This window comes from Pteropus alecto, unplaced genomic scaffold (genome assembly GCF_000325575.1).
Source record: "Pteropus alecto unplaced genomic scaffold, ASM32557v1 scaffold42, whole genome shotgun sequence".
In the NCBI taxonomy this organism is placed as follows: domain Eukaryota; kingdom Metazoa; phylum Chordata; class Mammalia; order Chiroptera; family Pteropodidae; genus Pteropus; species Pteropus alecto.
The window spans coordinates 1,302,235-1,309,972 of NW_006434825.1; positions in this window are offsets into that span (position 1 = coordinate 1,302,235).

Sequence of the window (7,738 nt, forward strand, 5' to 3'; positions counted from 1 at the left end):
TTCACATAGTGGGCACTAATGCACTCATTCATCGAGTGAATGAGTCCAGACCTCACGCCTCTAATTGCCAAATAGATCGATTTCCTCTGAGAAGGGCTTCCTCTTATTCCCTTCCCAAGCCCATTTTCCGTTCAGAGTTTCTGTCCAGTTGCTTTCTACCTAGATGTCCTGTCTGCTCAGCTACTGTAGGTCCACAGTGTGTCTGGTTTCCCCCAGTGTACCTCTAGCATTCTTTTGTCTTCATAGCCCACATTTCAGCCATCTCAACTTTGTGCTCAGGTAAAAACTCTATGGTACAAACACATAATTGACAGTGACCCCAAAATTCAACTCTATGTAGCCTGGCTACCATAGTTCTAACTTGAAAGCTCCCCCACTCCCCGCCCCAGTAGATTTAACAGGGCTTACATGTTGGCCAAATAGAGCTCAGAGTAACACTTGACATACCAAGCTTTGAAGCTTTGGATGATGGAATTTCCTAATATGCTTTAGGAGAAGATAACTGCTGTGAAATGTCCACCCATGTATCTAAGTGAATTATGGTGGTTTGATATTAAGTTCACTGAATATAACTTTTTTATATACAGTAATTTATCTGTTGCCTTTATTATGGGCGATAATTAATTAGCAAAGTCAGTCTCCCATTCAGAATAATTCTGGGAGATCTTGTATGTCTTGCAATCAGGAATGGATTCAGTTGTATGGGGGACCCATTGCAGAATTTTAAGAGGAGGATGAGACAGTAAGATTTATATTTTAGAAAACTCAGCCTGGTGTGGAAGTAGGGATGATATTGGAGGAAGGAGAGTGATAGAAGATTAGTTATGAGCCATGGAAGTAGTTCTGGTCAAAGATAATGATTATGTAAGTGATCTGCTAGGAGAGCATCTAAAATCCTTGACAGTCTCATTACTGCATTACTTTATCCTCAGGATAGTTTTTATGTGGTGACAACTGCTTTACATAAGTTTATTGACAAAACACTGGGGAAGAGGCACATCCAAGATACTCCATTTCCTCTGGCTCAGACAGGCATTTCTCCATCTTGGTAGAGCAGTGATGTCCCCAGAGGAATGGGAGTTTAGAAACTGCCATGTGCTACTGGCTATGAAGAGTGGTCACAAATGCCTTCCAGGAAGATGCCATAAACCTGTCCAGGGAGCCTTGGAGAATGTCCAGAATTTTCAGCATTTTTGGAATGTTGGAATAGGGCGAGGCCATCGCTTAGCTTCCAGCACATATAGAAATTGGCTTCCGACTCATTCCACCTCTATCCGTTCTCCAACCAGGCTGCAGCTATGACCCCTCTGAAGTTCTCCGGGTAACTTAAAATATGTATGCAGCAGAGATTCTGGAATAATATTAAGAGCTTTTTTTTCCTGCCTACTGATTTTATGAATCCAATTTCCTCAGTTTCCTGCTAACTCTATACTCCTTCCAATAAAAACTACCTAACCCTTCCCACAAGAGATAGCAGTGCTGTGCAGGTGGGCCGAGAATGGCTGTGAGAGGAATGTGATTTGGAGACCTGGGATACAGTGGCTTGTTGCTATAACCTTCACCCCTTTTTACAGATGTCTCTGAGTCTTTTTTTTTTTTGGTCATTGGCCTTTTCCCATCTTTCGATAGACTGGGTAGATCATGACACCTTGAGACAGGTAATAGAATTAAAATATGTGTGTTTTTTTCTATTCCTCAGTGTTCCCAACTTGACTCTTATTTAGGGAGGGCTGTAATTAATCCAGAGAAAGCGTGTGGACCTTAAGAGAGGTTAGTTCAGTTTTTCTAAGAACAGATGGAACAAAAGAAGGTCCTTATATCACTGTCTGGTAGTTCAGAGTCATCTTCATCATAGCTAAATCCCAGATTCTTATACTTCCTTCTAAATATTTTTTTATACCTTTATTTACTCAATTATTTTACATTTTTATTCATTTTTTTTTTGATAGGTAAAGTATGCTTATGGTACAAAATTCAAAAGGAGCAACAGGATAAATAAGGAAAGTAGTTTTTCTCAGACATGACTATGATGAGTTACCAGCTTTGTGTAAGAAATTCTGTGCATATTCATGCTTGTTTGTTTATAGAGGAGATGTTTTCTTGATTGGGAAAAGTTGTGTGTGTGTGTGTGTGTGTGTGTGTGTGTGTGTGTGTGTTTTAGGTATTACAGCCTATGGAGAGCAGAAAGCTCTCGCCAAGATTTTGATTAGAAGGGGCTTGAGTGTAGCCATTCTTGTGGGGGAACCTACCACACTTCACTGAATCTAAAATGCTGTCAGTGATAAGAGAGACCACTAAGACAGAAAACATGTAGCCAAGTAAACGATGATACTCCCTCGAGTGTAAGATATATTTTCATTTTATAGATGTTCAAATGTGAGAAAAATGATCACACATATTTCAACATTAGTGAAATATGTACTTTATTTTCCTGTCGTTTCAGCCCCATTGATACCCTGTCATTGTTATGGAGCTCATCATTAAAAGTGATTGCTCCAGTGACTTTCATTATGCCTGTTTATTTCTGGAGAGAAAGGTGCTCTGAATACAGAGCCTGCACTATCATTGGCCAGACATAATATCACATCAGCTCCAGTCTAGACTGACTTCCCTCAAGGTCTAGTGTATAGCTGTCACCCTGGAGTCCCTTTATTATCAGCTTTGGGAGTCCCTGACTTTTTTTTTTTTTTAAACTGTGCTGCATCTCCTGTGTATTCTCTTTCGTGATTTACACCCTTGTTATGATGGAGCACATTCTCAAGTAGATTCTTGAGGAAGGTGGATGGGAAGTTAATTTTTTGAGATTATTTACTTATAAAAATGTCTTTATTCTGTTCTCTCTCTTGATTGCCCAGTATAGAATTTTAGGTTGGAAATCATTTTCCTTAAGATTTTATGCTGCATCTCCTGTGTATTCTCTTTCGTGATTTACACCCTTGTTATGATGGAGCACATTCTCAAGTAGATTCTTGAGGAAGGTGGATGGGAAGTTAATTTTTTGAGATTATTTACTTATAAAAATGTCTTTATTCTGTTCTCTCTCTTGATTGCCCAGTATAGAATTTTAGGTTGGAAATCATTTTCCTTAAGATTTTACAGGTGTTCTATTGCTTCTGGTGTTCAGAGTTGCTTTAGAGAAATCTGAAGACACTCTGGTTCCTGGTCCTTTGGATGTAAAACTTTATTTTTCTTTTCAAAAGATTTCAGAATCTTTTCTATGATATTCAGTCCTGAATTTCCACAAGGATGTGCCTTGGGTTAGTCTGGTTTTGGTTATCGTATGGGATACCTAGTGGGCTCTGTGAGTCTGGAGACATATTTGTTGTGGGAATCTTCCCCAATTATCATGTAGATATCTTCCTTTTTAATTTCTGTTTTTATTTTGTTATTTAGATGCTGGATTTCCTGGTTCCCTAAGTTTCTTATATTACCTTAACTGTATTTCTTCTGATGATATTGTCTTATATTTTCCATTTCCTTAACTTTGTCTTCTAACTCTTCTATTTTCTGCCCTTGTGTTTTTAGTTTTCAAGAACTTCATTTTTTGATGCTTTCATTATTTTTATAGCATCCTGTTAATATTTTGTGTGTGAATTATTTTATCTTCTCTTACTTCTTGGAGGATGTTTAATAGCTTCATTGAGAAACAGTTGACATATAATAAATTATAAATATTTAAAATATAAAATTAGATAAGTTTTGACATATATATACCTGTGAAACCATTACTTCAGTGATGCCTCAATCTTGTCTCCCTGTTATCCTTCCTACCTCTTCCCCTGCTTCCCCAGCAGTTAACCACTCATCTGTTTTCTGTCACCATAGAACGGTTTACATTTCCACAGTTTTATAGAAATGGAGTCATTGAGTATGCACATCCTTTTGTCTGGCTTCTTTCACTCAGTATAATTATTTTGAGATTCATCCATGCTATTGTGTGTATCAATTGTTTATTCCTTTTATTTCTAAGTAATATCCCATACAATTTATCCATTCACTTATTGCTGGACATGTGTGTTGCTTTCAGGTTTTGGCTATTACAAGTAAAGTTGCCATGAACATTTATGTACAAGATTTTGTCAGGACGTATGCTTTTCTTTCTTTTGGTTAAATGCATAGGAGTGGAATGGAAGGATCATACACAGTAGATGTGTCTTTAAGTTGTTAAGAAACTGCCAGACTATTTTCCAAAGTGGTTGTACCATTTTACATTCCTACCAGCAATGTATGAGAGTTCTAGTTTCTCCACATCTAACATATGATATGGTCACTATAAATTTTAGTCATTTTTATACGTAGTAGTGTCTTATTGTGGTTTTAATTTGCATTTCCTTAATGACTAATGATGTTGCAAATTTTGTTGCTTGCTTATTTGCCATCTGTAATACCTTCTTTGGTGAAGTATCTGTTCAAATCTTTTGCCCATTTAAAGAAATTGGGTTGTTATTTTGTCATTGAGTTTTACGAGTACTTTATTCTGGATACAAATGCTTTATGAGATACATGTTTGAAAATATTTTCTCTCAGTTCCATGGCTTGTCTTCTTAATCTCTTAATGGTTCCTTTCAAAGAGTAGAAGTTTTAACTTTGGTAAAGTTTAATTTTTCATTTCTTTTCTTTTATGGACTGTGACTTTAGTGTCCTATCTAATAAATCTTTGTCTAAAACCCAAGGTCACAAAGATTTTTCTCCTGTATTTTATTTTCTTCTTGAAGTTTTATAGTTTTAGGTTTTACATCCATGATCCATTTTGAATTAAATTTTATATATAGTGTCAGGTATGTATCGAATTTCTTTTTTGCATATGGGTATCTAATTGTTCCAGCACAATTGGTTGAAAAGACTATATTTTTTCTATTCAATTGCTTTTGTTCCTTTGTCAAAAATCAGTTTTTGATATATGTGTGGAGGTCTAGTACTTCTTGACTCTTTATTCTATTCTGTTGGTTTATTTATCTTTATACCAGTGCTATACTTATTTGAATATCGTACCTTTATAATAAGTCTTAAAGTCAGACAGTGTTAGCAGTCCAACTTCGTTCTCTACTTGAAAGTTGTTTTCGTGTTGTAGGTTCTTTACATTTCCATATGAATTTTGAAATCAGCTTATCATTCTTTTTTACAAAAAAGAAGCCCATTTGAATTTTGATTGGAATTATGTTGATCCTGCAGACCAATTTGGAGAATTGACATTATAATAGTATTGAATTTACAACCTGTGAACATGATCTTTGTATTTATTTAGATCTTCTCAAATTTTCTCAGCTGTGTTTTGCAGTTGTATAAGTTTTCTAGTGTATAAGTTTTGCACTTCTTTTATCAGATTTATCCGTAAGTATTTTATGTATTTTAATGCTATTGTGAATGTTAAAGAAATTACAATTTCTGATTGTTCGTTGCTAACATGTAGAAACATGATTGATGTTTCTTTATTCATCTTGTATCATGCAGCCTTGCTAACCTTGCTTATTAGTTCTCGTAGCTTTTTTTGAAGACTCAATTTGATTATCTGCCTAGGCCATCATGTCTCTGGGAATTAAACCAGTTTTTCTTCTTTGTTTCCAACCTGGATGCCATTTATTTCTTTTTCTTGTCTGATTGCTCTGGATAGAATCTCCAATAAATATTGAAAAGAGGTGCTGAGAGATATTGTCTTGCTCATGATATAAGGGGGAAAGTATCCAGTCTTTCACATTAGGCATGATGCTAGCTAGATATAGGTTTTTTGGAGGCATACTTTATCAAGTTGAGGAAATATCCTTCTGTCCGTAATTTCCTGAAATTTTAAAATCAAGAATGAATTTTGGATTTTGCCTCCAATAAATATGGAAAAGAGGTGCTGAGAGATATTGTCTTGCTCATGATATAAGGGGGAAAGTATCCAGTCTTTCACATTAGGCGTGATGCTAGCTAGATATAGGTTTTTTGGAGGCGTACTTTATCAAGTTGAGGAAATATCCTTCTGTCCGTAATTTTCTGAAATTTTAAAATCAAGAATGAATTTTGGATTTTGTCAAATGCTTTTTCTGCATCTGAGTTGTTTGTATGTTTTTGTTTGTTTGTTTTGTTTGTCAATATGATGAATTACATTGATTTTTTTATTGAATATTAAACTTGCATCCTGGGAAAAAAATTCCACTTAATAATGACGTATAATCCTTTTTATGTATCGTAGGATTGTATTTGCCAAAATTGTCTGCAGTACTTCTGCATTTATGTGCGTGGTAGATATTGGTTTGTAGTTTTTCTTTTGTAATAATCTCTGTGTGATTCTGGTGGCAGGATAATGTTGCCATGATTGAATGAGTAGAGAAATATTTCCTTCTCTTTAATTTCTGGCAGAGTTTGTGTTGAATTGGACTTATTGATGATGTTGTTGTGATGATGATGATGATGATGATGATGAGGATGAGTAGTAGTAGTAGTAGTAGTAGTAGTAGTAGTAGTAACAGTAGTAGTAGTCGTAAATGTTGGTAAAAGTGGAGTTCTGTTGTGAAAATATTTTAAACTACAAAATAAATTTATTTAGTAGATATAGGGTGGCTATTCAGGTTTTCTCTTTCTTCTTGAAATCAAAAGCCTTGTGTCTCCAGGAATTTTTTCATTTCATGTAAGTTGTTATAATTATTGAGAAAAAGTTAAAAAGGATAACATTTCCTGAGTGTCCTTTTAATATTTGTAGAATCTGTAGTGATGTCATGTCCCTCATTACTGATATTATTAATTTATGTCTTCTCTCTTTTATTCTGATCAATTTGGGTAGAAGTTTATCAATTCTATTGATTTTTCTCATTGAATCAGCTTTAGGTTTCAGTGATTTTTATCTATCACTTTTCTGTTTTCCATTTCGTTCTTTTCTCTTCGTTATTTCCTTTATTTTGCTTCTTTGTTTTTAATTCACTTTTTTATTTGTTTGTTTCTAAAGGTAGAACCTGAGGTAATTGACTTGAGATATTACAACAAATTTGATATGCTGTTTTCATTTTTATTTAGTTTAAAATACTTTCTAATTTTTTTGATTTCTTCTTTGACCTTATTATTATTTAGAAGTGTATTGCTTAATTTCAGAATATTTAAGGATTTTCCAGCTATCTTTCTGTTATTAATTTCTAATTTAATTCCACTTTGGTCAGAGAACATGCTTTGTGTGACTTCAGTTCTCTTAACTTCATTGAAACTTGTTTTATAACTCTGTCTGTGAGCTATATTGGCAAATATGCAATATTTATTTGCAAAGAATGTTTATTGTACTCTTATTGGTTAGAGTACACAAGATAGCTAGGAGTCATTAATAGTGATTGAATGTCTACTATGTCATATTGGTTGATAGTAATGTTCAGATTTTTTAATATTCTGATTTTCTGCAGGTACTGATTTTCTGTATACTCATTTCATTAATTTTTAAGAGATGTATTTAAGATTTTGACAATAGTTGTGGGTCTGTCTCCTACTTCTATGAGTTTTTGCTTTTTGTATATTGAAGCTTTGTTATTAGGTATGTACATGTTAATTTTATGTACTCTTGAAGAATTGACCCTTTTATCATTATAAAGTGACTTTCTTTTTCTTTGATGATACATTTGCTGTGAAATCTACTTTGATATTAATATGGCCACATGGGCTTCTTTTTTTTTTTTTTAGTGTTTTGAGTGTTAGCGTAATATATGTCATTTCCCATCCTTTTTCATTTAACCAATTTGTGTATCTCAGTTTAAAATGTGTTCCATGTAGCCTATAT